Here is a 16134-nt window from a genome sequence, read left to right on the forward strand (position 1 = left end):
ACTCTGCCTGCTAGGGGGGCTCCTGATTGGCTGGTGCTTTTGGTGGACAATCCCACCTTGCAATGTGGCCAGCCAGGATGGATTTTAACAGACAGCTGACCTCATGAGACCTGTGCTCCAGGGGATGGCAGCAGTCTCACAAGGGGCCACCACCACCACCACTCCGAAAAAGGGTAAGCAGCCATTCAGGACAGATCAAAGAAAGTACTTCACACTGCACATCGTTAAACTATGGAACTTGCTCCCACAGGAGGCAGTGATAGCTAATGATTTAAAGAGAATTAAAAGAGGGTTAATTAATAGAGGAGAGGCAACAGCTGGAGGCAGTAAGCAGATGGAAACCACAGGGGAGAGTGCTCTTGTGCTCTGATCCTGCATCTTCCACTGGCATCTGGTTGTGAGAACAGGATGCTGGACTAGATCAGTCACTGAAGAAGAAGAAGAAGAAGAAGAAGAAGAAGAAGAAGAAGAAGAAGAAGAAGAAGAAGTAAACAGTCTCCTTTCCCTTCCTCCCCCACAACAAACACTCTGTGACACTCTGTGAGGTGAGTGGGGCTGAGAGACTTCAGAGAAGTGTGACTAGCCCAAGGTCACCCAGCAGCTGCATGTGGAGGAGCGGAGACGGGAACCCAGTTCACCAGATTACGAGTCCACTGCTCTTAACCACTACACCACACTGGCTCCACACTGGACTGATCCAGCAGGCTTTTCTTATGTCCATACACCTTTTGTTGAATAATAATCCCCACCACACACAGTGTTCTGCACCAATTCTAATGCCTGGTTTCAGTGTAGCATATTGCCTTAAACTTTAATCTACTTTTTGTTGTTGTTGTTGTTGTTGTTCAAGACATGGATGCTAATTACAGCTCAGAGAGTGCTGAGCTACAAAGGGAACTTTAAAAGACTCCAGGGAACTGTGAGGACAACCAAGAAGCAATGATGCCTTGTGACAAAGGAACTGTTCGGTTTCTTCACTTGCTTGCCTAAACGTTTGGAAATGTTTCAATCTAAAAACAACCTATGCAAGAATAGCCAATGTGGTATCTTCCAGATAGTACAGCACCCAACATCCCTGACTATTGGCCATTCTGGCTGGGGATGATGGGTTCTAGAATCCAACAGTGTCTCAGTTGGACTACAAGGGCTACACATCGTGTATAGTTCCCCCTGCAAGGTTCCTTATGCATTATCTTTAGTGTATATTTTATTAACTATTTCTGATTATGGTGTGACCAAGAGACACGTTTTCTCTCAAGACCCTCCATATTGTCAGATGCAAATCTGCATTTAATTAGCTCTGCCTGAACTGCACTTAGTGTCCAGGATTTACAGTCTGCACCTTCGCAACACTTAAAGTTTTATTTTCTGAGCAGCACAGTGACTTCTGGGGAAAACAGCAGTTTATATTGCAAGTTACAGAAATCCATATTCTGAAACAGGTACTCGCAAAATTGGGCAACATCCCTGCTTATTATTGCTTGACCCTGAAACATCAATCAAATGTCTCTTAGGATCCCTTTAATACTGCTACCTGAAAACAGGAAAATCTTCAATGCAGTTATTGAAGGAAGTTGAAATGTGGTAGATTGTCATCCATCAATTTGACTATATATTTCTTCATGAAGCACGATGTAATTACTAGAGAAAAGTGTTATGTCTTGTTTAAAATATTTAGAGTTTAGTGTTAATGATTTCAAAAAGCATATATTTTGTGAATTTTTAGATGTAAAGCATCAAGCTAACTAGGAAACTTGTTAAAATATGGATGCTTTATCACAGTGTGTCTTTCAAGGGAATTGCTCTGACCTGCACTATTTTTTTTCCAGAAGTGGATGAGGAAATTTAATTTAAATTTAGACTAATAATGCCATAAATTGAAGTCCCAGATGATAATGAAGGATGGATCTTTCAATTTTTTAAAAAAAGGTTATTCACAACTAATATATTTAGTACCTATTGATAAAAAAGGCATTTTGAATGGTAAAGGCACCTGGGGAAATAAGTGGACAAGTACTGAACTGAATCTTAATTCTGGCATTTCTCAAGACCAAAGTACATCCATGCTATCTGTTTGCAAAGACACAGATGACTGAAAAACTACAGAAATCAAGCTTTCTGGAACACAATTGCTCTTGAATGTTTATAAGCAGCTATTCACAATGGACAATTTAGCATCATTCTCTACAACTAGCCAGATGCCTACTCTATACTGGAGGCATGTGTCTGGAGGCAGTTGGAGGATGGATGGCGGCTAACAGATTGAGGTTGAATCCTGACAAGACAGAAGTACTGTTTTGGGGGGACAGGAGGCGGGCAGGTGTAGAGGCATCCCTAGTCCTAAATGGGGTAATTGTGTCCCTGAAGGACCAGATGCACAGCCTCAGAGTCATTTTGGACTCACAGCTGTCCATGGAGGCACAGGTCAATTCTATGTCCAGGGCAGCTGTTTATCAGCTCTATCTGGTACGCAGGCTGAGACCCTACCTGCCCACAGACTGTCTCGCCAGAGTGGTGCATGCTCTGGTTATCTCTTGCTTGTACTACTGCAATGCGCTCTATGTGGGGCTACCTTTGAAAACTACAACTAATCCAGAATGCGGCAGCTAGACTGGTGACTGGGAGTGGCTGCTGAGACCATATAACACCGGTCCTGAAAGACCTACATTGGCTCCCAGTATGTTTCCAAGCACAATTCATAGTGTTGGTGCTGACCTTTAAAGCCCTAAACAGCCTCGGTCCACCATACCTGAAGGAGCGTCTTCACCCCCATCGTTCCGCTCGGACACTGAGGTCCAGTGCCGAGGGCCTTCTGGAGGTTTCCTCACTGCGAGAAGCCAAGTTACAGGGAACCAGGCAGAGGGCCTTTTTGGTAGTGGCACCCGCCCTGTGGAACGCCCTCCCACCAGATGTCAAAGAGAAAAACAACTACCAGACTTTTAGAAGATATCTGAAGGCAGTACTGTTTAGGGAAGCTTTTAATGTTTAACAGACTATTGTATTTTAATATTTTGTTGGAAGCCGCCCAGAGTGACTGGGTAAACCCAGCCAGATGGGTGGGGTATAAATAAATTATTATTATTATTATTATTATTATTATTATTATTATTATACTTAGAATATGTCTAAATGTCCCAGTAGGGATGGGGGTGTCTTGATAAAAAGTAAATGCATGATTTAGAACTATTCCTTCAGGCCCTTGGTTCTAGAACCAAGCAGACAACTGCAGGGCTGTTTTGCCATTTGACAGAATGGGCTTGTGAATGCAGCCCTGGTTATCGGGTGAAACATCAGAGAGCAAAACCTAGCTGTACATGCAGTTCTGCATACATCTAAGTATACACATCCACAAACGTGTCCACAAGCATTGCTCCTAGTTCCTAGCACGTATATCTCCCTTGAAAACTTACAACAGTAGAATATAACTACACTGACTAAAGCACTATGTAGAGCTTTTACAGAGAAAATTGCAACAATATTTCCCCATTTTTAAAAAAAACCAAAACCAAAACTATTTCAGACCCTAATTTGGTGCTTTTAATCTTTTTTTATTCTACTACTGGCCACTACATTATTTTCTTTCATACTGCAGCACCAGAAAACAAGCAGCATTTACTGATTCATCAAATACAAGCTGCTCTCAGCTAAGAGGAATCAGTTTGGAGTACTATTGACACATTTTTTAAAATCACTCAAGACCAATTGAGCAGCCACTGTGGTAGTTTAATGAGGAGACTACTAATTTGCCAATCTATCATATTAGAAAGGCAATATCTCCACCCCCAATTTCCCAATTTCTTTAAAGCACTGACATGTACAACTTTGCCTATGGTTGAAATAAACTACTCCCTTCCCTGTTCTTGTTTGACCACCTGCTATTCAAGGTTTGTTTAGCAAGACATAAATCACCAAAATATACTGCATATATTCTAATGGATTTTCTGTCCAATTCTACTGTCTTTATTTCTTCTTCTTCTTCTTCTTCTTCTTCTTCTTCTTCTTCTTCTTCTTCTTCTTCTTCTTCTTCTTCTTCTGTTGTTATTAACTTAGTGCAAAATCTCTCCAGTAACTGGCAGAAGGATGAGAAAGGAAGGAAAGAGCTCAATAGTTTGACACAGTTTAAAAAGAAAAGAAATTGTCAGTCCTCCAATGAACATCCTGGATTATAGCAGAGTTTAAAATTTAAGCACAGCAGCAAAGGAATATATATGTCCTCTAATTCAAAATAAAAGGAACGCACACAAATATGACAGGGCTCATTTTAAGAACTATTCAGCACCTGAAGCATTTGGAGCTAGTTACACAGACTTCCAATTATGTGGCAACCACAGGGGAAATGGCATGGCATCACCCAGTCAATGAAAAGCTGAACACTGGTTGCCAGCACGGGCAGCAAGATTCATTTTAATGCACACCCAGTACTTCCTAGTATGCTGAATCATGTTAAAGGTGCTGTTATGTACTGAGTTGAATAGGATCCAAACTGCAGCAGTCTGATTGGTCCTAGAACAATAGGATCCAAAAGGCAGCAGTCTGATTGGTCCTAGAACAATAGGATTCAGAATGCAGCAGTCTGATTGGTCCTAGAACAATGCAGCAGTATGATTGGTTGGCAGGAACCACCCAATCATGCTCCAGATAGAAGTGAATCCACAACCTGATTGGCTTACAGTAGAATTCCGGAATTAGCCAATCATGTGCAGCCCATTGTGTAAATAATGTATATAAAGCAGATACTTTGAGGGGACTTTCATTCATTCCTCCTCACCACTATGAGCTGAATAAAGAGCATGAAATCACTTTGCGACTCTGAGTATATTTCACTGGCGACGAGGATGGGATCCCGCTGAGCTGACTGCCAAACACAGCACCGCAGCACCGCCACCTGCCGCACCGCTGCCTCGCACCGTGTATCCAGGCTTCAGCTCCAGGACACAAGGAACTCAGAATGGCAACCGACAGCAGCTTCTCGCCGTTCAACCCAGCATCTGGAGACTGGGAAGCGTACGCCTCCCGTTTCACCTTCCTCCTAGAAGCCAAAGGGGTCACCGATGAAGAAGACGCCAAGAAGAGGGCAATATTCTTCAGCGTCTGCGGAGAGGAGACGTTTGAAATCGCCCAGCTCTCCTTGCGCCTGAAGACGTTGCTACTGTTCCATACAAAACAATAATGGAACAGCTGAAGGGGCACTTTTCGCCACAGCCCTCAGTGGTGGCTCGTCGAAATGCCTTCTACGCAAAGCGGCAAGCCCCTGGGGAAACCATAACTGGGTTTGTGACCTCTCTCCGCCAAGCCGCCCAGTTCTGCAACTTCTCAGAGCTGGAGAACATGCTTCGTGACCGCCTCGTCGGTGGCCTGAAGGATGAGAAGCTGCAACGACGCCTCTACGCTAAGAAGAACCTAACGTTCCAGGTCGCTCTGGAGGAGGCCCTGGCAACGGAAGCTGCCGAGAGGTCGACGCAAGAGGCACGGCTGAGCCAGCCGTCCCAACCGAGGGTCCACCACGAAGACCTCACCGATGACTCAGGATCCAACAGGGAGGAGGTGCACCGAGTACAGCAGCGCACTCAAGCAGCCCACATACCACAGCTGCCTCGACGAGAAGGAGGGAACTGCGCAAGCTGTGGAGAAAGTCACGAGAGGAGGATCTGCCGTTTCCGCAACACAGAGTGCAGGCAGTGCAGAAAATCAGGACACATCGCCCAGGTGTGTTGGGCTCGGCCCACCCGACACTAGGCATCAGATGACCAATCCAAGAGCCCCAGGGCCCAGGGCCCAACACACCAAGGCAACTCGACGGAGCTCACAGACTTCCTGGTATACCAGTTGCCCCACCCCAACGTAGAGAAAATTTATGTAGAGGTACAGATAGAGGGGGCCCCATGCCGCATGGAGCTTGACACGGGTTCAACTCTATCCATAATCTCGGCAAGGACCTTAAGGAAACTGTGTCCTACTGGGGGTCCCAAACTCAGGCCGGCCCCATTCACCCTCCGGGACTTCCAGAAACGTAAGGTCCCCACAATGGGGGTGGGGACTTTCAGGGTGCAATACCGAGGGTGGACGCGGCAACTGGACTTGCTTGTGGTCAAGGGCCCCTACATTATCTTACTGGGATTGGCATGAATAAAGAGCATGAAATCACTTTGCAACTCTGAGTATATTTCAGGTGCACATGGGCAGCTTGCTCTAGGCTGAAAAACACTGCACACAGACTTGCCAAGGGCTGTCCCTTAGTCTCCCTGTTCCCAATGCTCAGGGCGGTACTTCAAAAGATACACATACCTTCCCCGAATATCTAATGTGGAAGAGTTAAGTAACACAGTCTGCCAAAGCCAACATAACACTACAACTGCATTGAAACATCAGTGATATCTCATCCAATTAGTGCATGGCAGTCTACTGAAAGAGGTATATAATCAGACAGAAATAATTTAAGAAAGATTTTGGAAAGAAAGCTTCACAACCTCTCTCCCCCCACCCTCAGCAGTTCCCTATACCACATTGAGTCATGGGTATGGTGGCTGCCTTGTTGTGGGGGAGGAGTTGCTACTGGCACTTAAGGAAAGTGCATCTCTTTCTCAAGAGGACCTTCCTGGAGCAAGAAGTAATGAACTATTGCCAAGGCACCAATAGCCCCCTTTTGAGCAAGGTGCTTGAGAGAGTGTTGGCGGTCTAATTTCAGGCACACTTGAAGGGAGCAGATCATCTGGACCCATTTCAATCCAGCTTGCAAGAGTGGGAAAAGATGCTCTTCCCATCATCTGGAGCCCTTTGCTTCCTTTTATCCCACATACATTCTCCACCCTGTGTTAAGGAGCAGGATGTACAAGCAGTACCAAGGTGGGCGGGGGGCCACTTGAGAGACAGTGTGCCGCCTCAGTTATGCTCAGAAGAGCTGAGATGCTTGAAGAATGCTGCTCTTCAGGAGTCATGGTGTGTAGTATCCATACTTAGCAAATAAACATGGAGGAATCTTGGTCCAGCTATGACTTGGTAGCAGCATAAGCAAAAACAGCAGTAATGACAGGAGTTTCCGTGTTTAATGTGAGCTTAGAAATTCCATATCCAATGTGGTGACAATTTTATCTCTCTGTGGTGCTGAATTGACATCAACATTCCACAGATCTTGGAGGTTTGCAGGCACATGTCAGTTTATTTGTGTACACACACACACACACACACACACACACAATCCTGCGAATATGTAGAAACCAGTACATTATTTTTATGGCCCTTTTCCGGATTCTAATTGCGAGACATTCAATCACATGTTTGCTATTAACGTTTCTGAAACAGGAAAAACAACTTTTACCAAGAAAACTGCAGTTGTTTTCTTTGTATTAAAGAGGGTTGGTTTTTTGTTTGTTCGTTTGTTTTACAGAGGGAAGGGACTTGCGCTCTTTATTTATTTATTTATTTTTAAATGATATTTATTGAAAATTTTAGAATTACAAAAGAAAAAAAAGAAAGAAAAAACAGAGAAAAGACAAACCACAATCCAACAATACAGATTAATAAAAATCAAGATCAAAAAATAACACAACACAATTAAAAAACAAAAATATGTCATAAACATTTAAAAACAAATCCAATATTCTCAACTCTTTAACTGTCATTACCTTCTTTCTTTGACCTCCTCCTCCTCCCTTTTTTGTATCCTAGTTGTTAATTGTCGCAGCAAATCCTTTCCATATTTCATGATATTCTGTCATTACTTTACCTTAATCTATTTTTAATCTTATCTTACTATGAAAACCTTAAAACTTAAAACTTAAATCTTATTTTTACCAATTTTTCATGACCATAATATTCTTACATAATTCTTTAAACATTTTTACTAGAGCCAAATAATTTCGTTTCAACATCTTTCTAACATTCATCAATTTTATAAAACAATCATAATAAAAAAGAAAGAATAACAATCCAATCTTCATCCAGCGTCTCTTCCTCCTGGACCCGGGTTTTGTCAGTCCTTTCTATCCCATCAATCTGGCGCATTAACCTGGTAACCTTATGTCCGAGGCCCTTAAGTCCCTTCCATGTCCCTTCCGCAGCTCTTCTTCATATTTATAGCTGTATTTTCCTTTGTCTCCTAGTTCTTTCACTCTTGGGAACTCCAGCTTGAGAATGCTTTTGACTCTTCTCGACAAATCAGCCCCTTTTCCATAGTCCACACTAAGCTCCATGTGATATTTAAGAACATGTTTCAAAATCCCTCCAAAATTGAGAGCCCCCACAACCCCAAACATCTCACGGCCCATTGCCAGACTCGAAAAGTCCAAACCTCCCTGCATAGGGGGGTCTATCCAACCCCCCATTTCCAAGCCAAACCAAACTTTATCTTTCCAAATCTGGCTTTTTCCAAGTTCATTTGTCAAGTCCAAGAATTTATGTTCCTGCTGGGCCGCAACTCCCTCCATCTCTGGTGCCCAAGATTCAGCAACATCCTCTTCCCTCATCTGTTCTGTCAGAGCACACTCCTGATCTGATTCCTGGGTGGGCTCTATATCGTTTCCCACTGCCTGTCCAAAATTTCTAATCGCATCAGTCATCAGTCTAATCGCATCAGTCATAAAATCCGTCTTCTCATGTAGCTGTTCCAATAGGGCACTTGTTTTACAGAAAGCACTCAACAGAGCTTCTGAGTACATTGTCCGGCAAGGTCAGAAGTCTATTCCCACGATCGTAATCTGTAACAGCTGCTGGCTCCCCGATTCAAAATTGGTTACGGTTTCACAGGCTCCCTCTAGGGGAAGAACTTCTGTTTGTTCTTTTCTTTTAAAAACAGATCTAACAACAAAGTTTCCTTTTTCAGATATTTTGTCAGTATTTGTTCCTTTAAAAAGCGAAGGGGAACAATGGAATCACTATGTATCTCTTCCTTTAGCTATCTGTCAGAAACGTTTGTTTCTGGTCAATGAGCTTCAAAAAACGTCAGTCCTGACCCCCGCTCCAGGATCAAGACGGTGGAAAGTTACTTTACTTTACACTCACTTCTGCAGGTTTAAACAGTCCAGAAAAAATCCCCCCTCTTCTCCTGCTTCCGAAGGGGGTTCAACCATTTTAAATGGTGAAAGTTAATCCTTTAGAAGGGACTTGCGCTCTTTATAGCACATTCAACATTTTAAAAATTCCTGATTATTTCATACATCCAGGCCAATTTTATCAAAATAGAAACAAACCATCAATTATTTAAGCAAAACTATTCAGAAGTGTTTTATATTGTCCCACCTCCTGCAACAGATCCTCTTCTCTTGACATTTGTTGTTACCAAATTTTGGAGAAACAATATACATCAAAAAATAGCTGCAGCATTATGGGAACTCAAAATAAACCACACAAGCATTGCATGCCAAAAGTAATTTGCTGTATTAAAACTAGAGCTGCACTGCAATTTTGCCACATTTTTACATCAGCTTAAATTACATTTTGTACAAGGAAAAAATGGGGTAATGTTTTCCAGAATTTTTGTACCTTTATACGCCTGAGCTTTAGCACACCAGTGCTTCCCACCTATGGCTTAGGCACTTCAGTTGCCTGAAGCTATCTTTTTGGGTAGCCTGGCAAAGCAGTCCAGCAACTGCCAAAAGTTTAATTAAGATAGCAAGATTTTGCCTCTTTGCCCTGGGTGATGTCTTCCAATGGTTTTCCCAGAGAAGATTGAACCATTTGTTGCTCTGCAGCATTCAGCAGAACGGTGTACGTCCTATGACATCCACTTATTAATTTCCATCAGCCCTGTCCCTGCTGACAGAAAAATGAGGACGTCTGGAGTACCTTGAAAAAGCAGCATTTTATCAATTATACAGTATGTACTGTATGCATGCGTGTGTGAACACACACAGAAACAACATGAGGGGCAATTTGGCTTTCTGCCTCAGGCCCCAGAATGCCTTGCTCCACCTCTGATTTCCAAATTGTGTAGCAATTCAAGGCACACTTTGAGGAGAAAGGTGCATGATTACACTAGGCATAATGTTTCAAAATATGAGCTGTGACTAATGGCAGTTTTTATACTGCCCTCCACCCACTAGTCCTTAATTTGTATTTAGTGAGTACTGCAGTTAAGTATGATTTGCGGCAGTTCAGCTTAAACAATAATCTCTATGTTGGCAAAGGGACAACAGCATTTTACCTGCTTCAACTAACTTTAAAGCACAACAGTGAAATATATAATTTGCATTACATGTTGAAGTCTCATATTAATGGGGGGACTCACTAGTGCCTCACAAAAAAAGAGAACACCTTTTTTTTTATAATTAGCATGAGCATTGTAGTGCTTTGTCCAAGAACCCAATCTAGTAATTGAAAACCACATATTTTGAAATTATAGATTATACATCAACCAACACTTACTGCATGGTAAGAAACTAAACAAAACTAAACAAAAACATCCCAGCCTGGTTGCTTCTCATTCCCTTCTTCCTCGTTATATAACTCCAAATCTCTCCTTTTTCTTTGGCCAGAGTACTGTAATTAGGTAATGAAAAATAAATTGGCTCATTTACATCATTTTGACAGCAAGTTTGGCATCAGATTTTCACTCCATAGTCATGGTTAATGAAATTGCCTTCACTGCTTTCCTCCTAGATTTTAAGTATTCATAGAAAATTGCTGTGCCCACAAACTATATCACACACTAGCAGCTGCAGTGGGCAGATGCTAAGAATCTGGATTTTTGGTTATCATTCTAGATGACCTCTTGGGTGATTTTGCTAGCAAATACATCCTGACATGCCATTAAATAATGGATGGAGATGATGAATCATATTTTCTTTGTTAGTTACTGTAATTCTAAGCTGAGAAAAGACTTCATTATCACTTTGAGACCAGTGTGGACTCACAAGGATGAAGAATGAGATTATAAATGGGTTTTAGAAGAAAAAATAGTAGGGGTATATGTATTGGGAGGGGAGAGAGAATGTTATCATAGGTCAGCTTGCGGGGAGGGGAAAGTGTTGTCTCCCTTAAAAGAGCTGCTTGTTATTTCATGAATTGCTCCTACAATTATTCAAATGATTTTTATTATCTCAATTAGGAACAATGTCTAATGGGTTTTCTTGTGTGTCCCCCTTCCCCTGTCCTTGTTGCCTCCTTCCCCTCTCCTCTGCAGAGGCTATGTGGTCACTCTGTGTGGCACACTCTGTAAAAAGCTAGCAGTATAGCCCTCCCATTCAGTAGGAATGCATCTGTACACCATTAACGGATCACTAACCACCAGAGGCATTACTCTCATGGTAAAGGAACCTTCACACTGAAATTCTTGGGTTACCACGTGGAAAGTCTTCAAAGACCACATCCATCCACTGTCACACATTTATTTGTCTTTGAATGCACCTAAAGTTGGAATGGGGAACCCCTGTCTCACAGGTTAATTTCATCCACCCTGCAGCACTAACCTGCTATGGCTCCAACCTTGCACTGAAAAATATAGCAAGACAAACAGAGTGGATGTGGCATACTTTGCCCCAGTCCCTGTTGCTGGCGTGGCCTTGAGGCAATGTATGAGTGTTGCATTGAGGCAGCAACAGTGTATGGGACAATGTTCAGAAATCAATGCCTAGTTCACAATGCACATTCAGAAATCAACTCCTTCCTCTCCACCCTGAACAACCTGGCTCTGCTCTCATCAACCACCAGCTGTCCCACTGCTGCTTTGGCAAGAACTGTTCTGCATCTTTTCTCTGTTCTCTTCTCACGTACTCAACCATCCTTTCTCTAAGCTTTTAAAAAAGCAGAACAACTTAGTTGGGGAAGAAAGAGAAGTCACAAAACTCCTCTAAGTTCCCAAACAGGGATGCACTGAACACACACAGTGAATTCCTTTTTCTCCCTTCCCTGAGCCTGCATGGGCACGTGGGCATGAGATAATATAGTGCAAGAGGCCAATATAGGGAATGCAAGATCCATGGGTAGCTTTCCAGTCCCCATCCAGCTCTTTCTCCATTCACCATTGAGGAAACAAAAAAACTATAATGTAAACATACTGAACATGTTATTCTCAGAGATCATTTTTTAAAAAAGCACATTCAGCACATAGTTAAAGCCCATGACTTCCTCAAAGAATTATGGGAACTGTAGTTTTCTCCTTTTTGGAAACAACACCCTGAAACCATCCACTTACATGGAATGCTAAGTGACCTGCTATTTTTGAAAATGCAGCTATGATAATGCTGCTAGTGCCAGGCATTACAGTACTTTAACTCACTGCTCAGATTTTGGCTGTCAGAAACTCCTAGCTCAAAGACTTAGCCCTTCAGTGAAATCCTCAGTTTTCTGAAGACCAAGAGAGACTCTGAAAATATGGAAAATAATACCGTCTTTCTGGCTGTCCTTGCAAAATAAAATCAATGCCAGCTATGGACAGTGGGCTCTAACAAAGTAAGGCTGCATACACACTGTACATTTAAAGCACATTACTTTCGCCGAAGAATTGTGGGAACTGGGCTTTACCCATAACAGAGTTAAAATTCCAAACACCCTTATCAAACCACAATTCCCATGATTCTTTGGGGGGGGAGTCATATGAATATGCTTTAAATGTATGGTGTGGGTCTGTCTGATGTCCCTTACTTAATTTGACATCGCATTCACCAGTAGCAGGCGCTATTAACAGAAAAATATGGCCTCATTACTTGTACATTTTCATTGCTGCAATAGCATTATATTGGGAAAATACCAGTGACACTACCATCAACTGACATTCAAACTTTATCAGCTTCTGGCGCTGACATGTGAATGAATTATGTGTATTATTTTGCATGCTCGCATCTTAACCTTGAATATTCATACAGGTAGGTGAACTATTTGACACTCACACCCACACCCCATTATTTACTATTCACAATACTAAACTAGCCTTACAAAAATCATTTTCTGCTGTTCCAGTGCCCCTTCATAAGAAGAACACAGGTTTAGGCTGCAACATCTTCCATTATCATCTTTTTTTTGTTTCACAGCAGCAGCGGCATCACTCCTAGTATTCTATTGTTGCAGCAGCTATACAATCAACTGTATATAAGAACATAAGAGCCAAACAGATCATATGAGAAGACTACAAGCAGGACAAGTGTGCAAGCACTCTTCTGCTTGTGGTCCAGGTAATTGGATTTCAGAGCACACTGAATACCAGTTGCTGGTATGTAATAATGTACTGGAGAAGTAGAGCGAGATTAGACAAGCAAGCAATACCTGAGAGGGAGCAGCTAGATTCCTTGCAGTATCAATTCATTGTACATTTCAGTATCATGCCTCAAAATACAAAATCATTGCACAAGACGGGGCCATTTATTTACTTTTTGAGAAATCATGACTCTCTTTCACCTTCTTGATAGGCTACCAATACTGAAGCTTGAAGCTTGGATCATCAGAGTTAGAAGAGACCATGACAATCATCTAGTCCAGGCATAGGCAAACTCCAGCCCTCCAGATGTTTGGGACTACAATTCCCATCATCCCTAGCTAACAGGACCAGTGGTCAGGGATGATGGGAATTGTAGTCCCAAACATCTGGAGGGCTGGAGTTTGCCTATGCCTGATCTAGTCCAACCCCCTGCAATGCAGGAATATTTCACCCAAGGTAGAACAACCTTGAGATTAAGAGTCTCATGCGCTACCAACTGAACTATGCCTCAGGGTATTATCAATCAGAAAAGCAGCAAAACTGAAAAACAAAATAAGGGGGGCGGGAATCAATCTGCAGAACTTCATATGTGCACCTGCAAAATATCCTACCCAGAATCAGCCACCACTAAAGCTTCCCGGAAGAACTTTATCACACAGTGAAAAATCATTGGGCCAGGCAAGCTTTCCTGAATAAGGCATTCCAGATTGTTAGCATCATGATTTTCTTGGACCTGTTCAGCACATCTCAGTCAGTGGCATAAAATGCAACAGAACCTCATATATTGATAGGATACAAAGCACAGAACATGGGGGTGGGGTGACCTGCACGAAATGGGTCCCTGCTTCTGTGGCCCATTCTGTCTGGTCTGGGATGGCGATGGTCTTATTTAGAGGTTGTTACTGGGAAAACATTTAGTTTTGGAAAAGATGTACTATTTTATGCTGTTTTTATTTTTGTATTCTCTAAACTGCTGAGCCTCTTGGGCTTGCCAATCGGAAGGCTGGCGGTTCAAATCCCTGCAACGGAGTGAGCTCCTGTTGCTCTGTCTCAGCTTCTGCCAACCTAGCAGTTTGAAAGCATGCCAGTGCAAGTAGATAAATAGGTAGCATTGCGGTGGGAAGGTAAACAGAATTTCTCTGCGCTCTGGCACTCGTCATGGTGTCCCATTGCACCAGAAGCAGTTTAGTTATGCTGGCCACAGGATAACTGTCTGTGGACAAACACCAGCTCCCTCGGCCTGAAATCGAGATGAGTGTGGCAACTTCTTAGTCGCCTTTGACTTAACTGTCCAGGGTTCCTTTACTTTTACCTTTTACTGAGACTGACTAAGGGTCTGGCTCAATATAAGGCAGCTTCTGATGTTTCTTTAAAGGGTATCAGATTGTGTATGACAAATCTGGTTGGAATTACTGAGGCATTACTGATGAGCTCTGCTGGTTCAAACTCATGCTGGAAGTTGCTCACCATTTAAGTATTTTATGGGGTTAACGTTAAAAACAATTGAAGTTTGGAAGGATCACTGGTGATGTTTAGTAATATGGTGTAGATGCACGTCTAAATAAAAGAATGTTAAAAGCCAATCTTTATTTGGATTTATCTCAGGTTAATTCAGTGGTAGATTGTATAGGCCTGAAAGCGAGATGAGCGCAGCAACCCCATAGTCATCTTTGACTGAACTTAACCGTCCAGGGGTCCTTTACTTTTTTTTACCTTTGTAGATTTTATTATGTGCAAAATATTTTAAGAGTTTTGTGGGCTTCAATCAAACTGAATCAATACACATAACACTCACAAAGCATACATGGATTGTGCCCATTTGCTTCTTGATGATGGAATCCTGGAAAATGACTATAGCACAAAATATCCTCAGTAGTCGGGGCATCTCCTTGAGGTAACCCTTCTCCCTTGCTTCTAATTTAATACTACAGCAAGAAGAAGCTGCCATCTGGTCATAGCTTTAGAACCGCATGATTGTCACCTTGTAAGAACAAACTGTCTGCTATATGTTGTCTGGTGTCCATTATATGACGACAAATGATGATGTTCATAATTAGAACATGAACAATGATGGTCTGCTCTTGATTTACGCTCATAGCATCATTCCCCCCCCCCCCCATTATTCTCAATAGCTCTGAGTACTGAAATGTTTGAACAAGGTGCCAAATTCTGCTCCATATATTCTTCAAACAACAGCTTGACTGGCTGTAACAAGTATGACATGGAAAAATAAAGGTTTTGCTTTACACTATGCTCCCATTCAGCCTACCTCTCTATATTCAAAAAAGAATGCCATTCTCTCTTCACTCCATATACCAAACAAGACACTAAGTAGCTGTATTCAGATCTAATGCTAAATTATGGTTTATCAGCATTCTTAACCTGAGCCTTGGACTCATGTACTTCTCTTCCCAGCTCTTCCTCCAGTCCAGCATCAAGGAGATCAAAACTTTTACTTCTGTTTTAGGCTGGCCACATTTTAGCATGTCAGCTTAATCAAAAATTGCTATAGCAGCTTCATAAGCTACGGTTTGAAGCTAAATATTGTAAGAAGGCATTCATTTCCACTCTACTCGTTCTGTTTCCGCTCTGCTGCAGTTCAACGTCCAACCAAAACTGTGCTATTTGTCTCACTGCCCACTGTGGCAAAATGTTATGTAATTAATTACATAATTATTTATGTTATTGTTATGCTTTTCATCACAATTCAAACATAGCACAATGCAAATTGGGGAAAAACCACCAACATCAATTGTGCATTGTTACATATCACAGTGGGTGGCACTGGGGTCTAAACCACTGAGCCTCTTGGGCTTGCCAACTGGAAGGTTGGCGGTTCGAATCCTTGAGATGGGGTGAGCTCCCATTGCTCTGTCCCAGCTTCTGCCTAGCAGTTTGAAAGCATACCAGAGCAAGTAGATAATAGGTACCGCTGTGGTGGGAAGGTAAATGGCATTTCCATGTGATCTGGTACTCATCACGGTGTCCTGTTGCACCAGAAGTGGTTT

The 16134-nt window shown here is 42.3% G+C and overlaps 1 protein-coding gene across 14 annotated transcripts in view; it reads right to left on the reverse strand.

The window, feature by feature from the left end:
• PCDH15 (protocadherin related 15) overlaps positions 1-16134 on the reverse strand; it is a 648544-nt gene that overhangs the window by 537257 nt on the left and 95153 nt on the right. The gene's annotated exons all lie outside the window — the stretch shown is intronic.

Source organism: Podarcis pityusensis (genome assembly GCF_964106645.2).
Source record: "Podarcis pityusensis genome assembly, chromosome: 5".
Taxonomy (NCBI): domain Eukaryota; kingdom Metazoa; phylum Chordata; class Lepidosauria; order Squamata; family Lacertidae; genus Podarcis; species Podarcis pityusensis.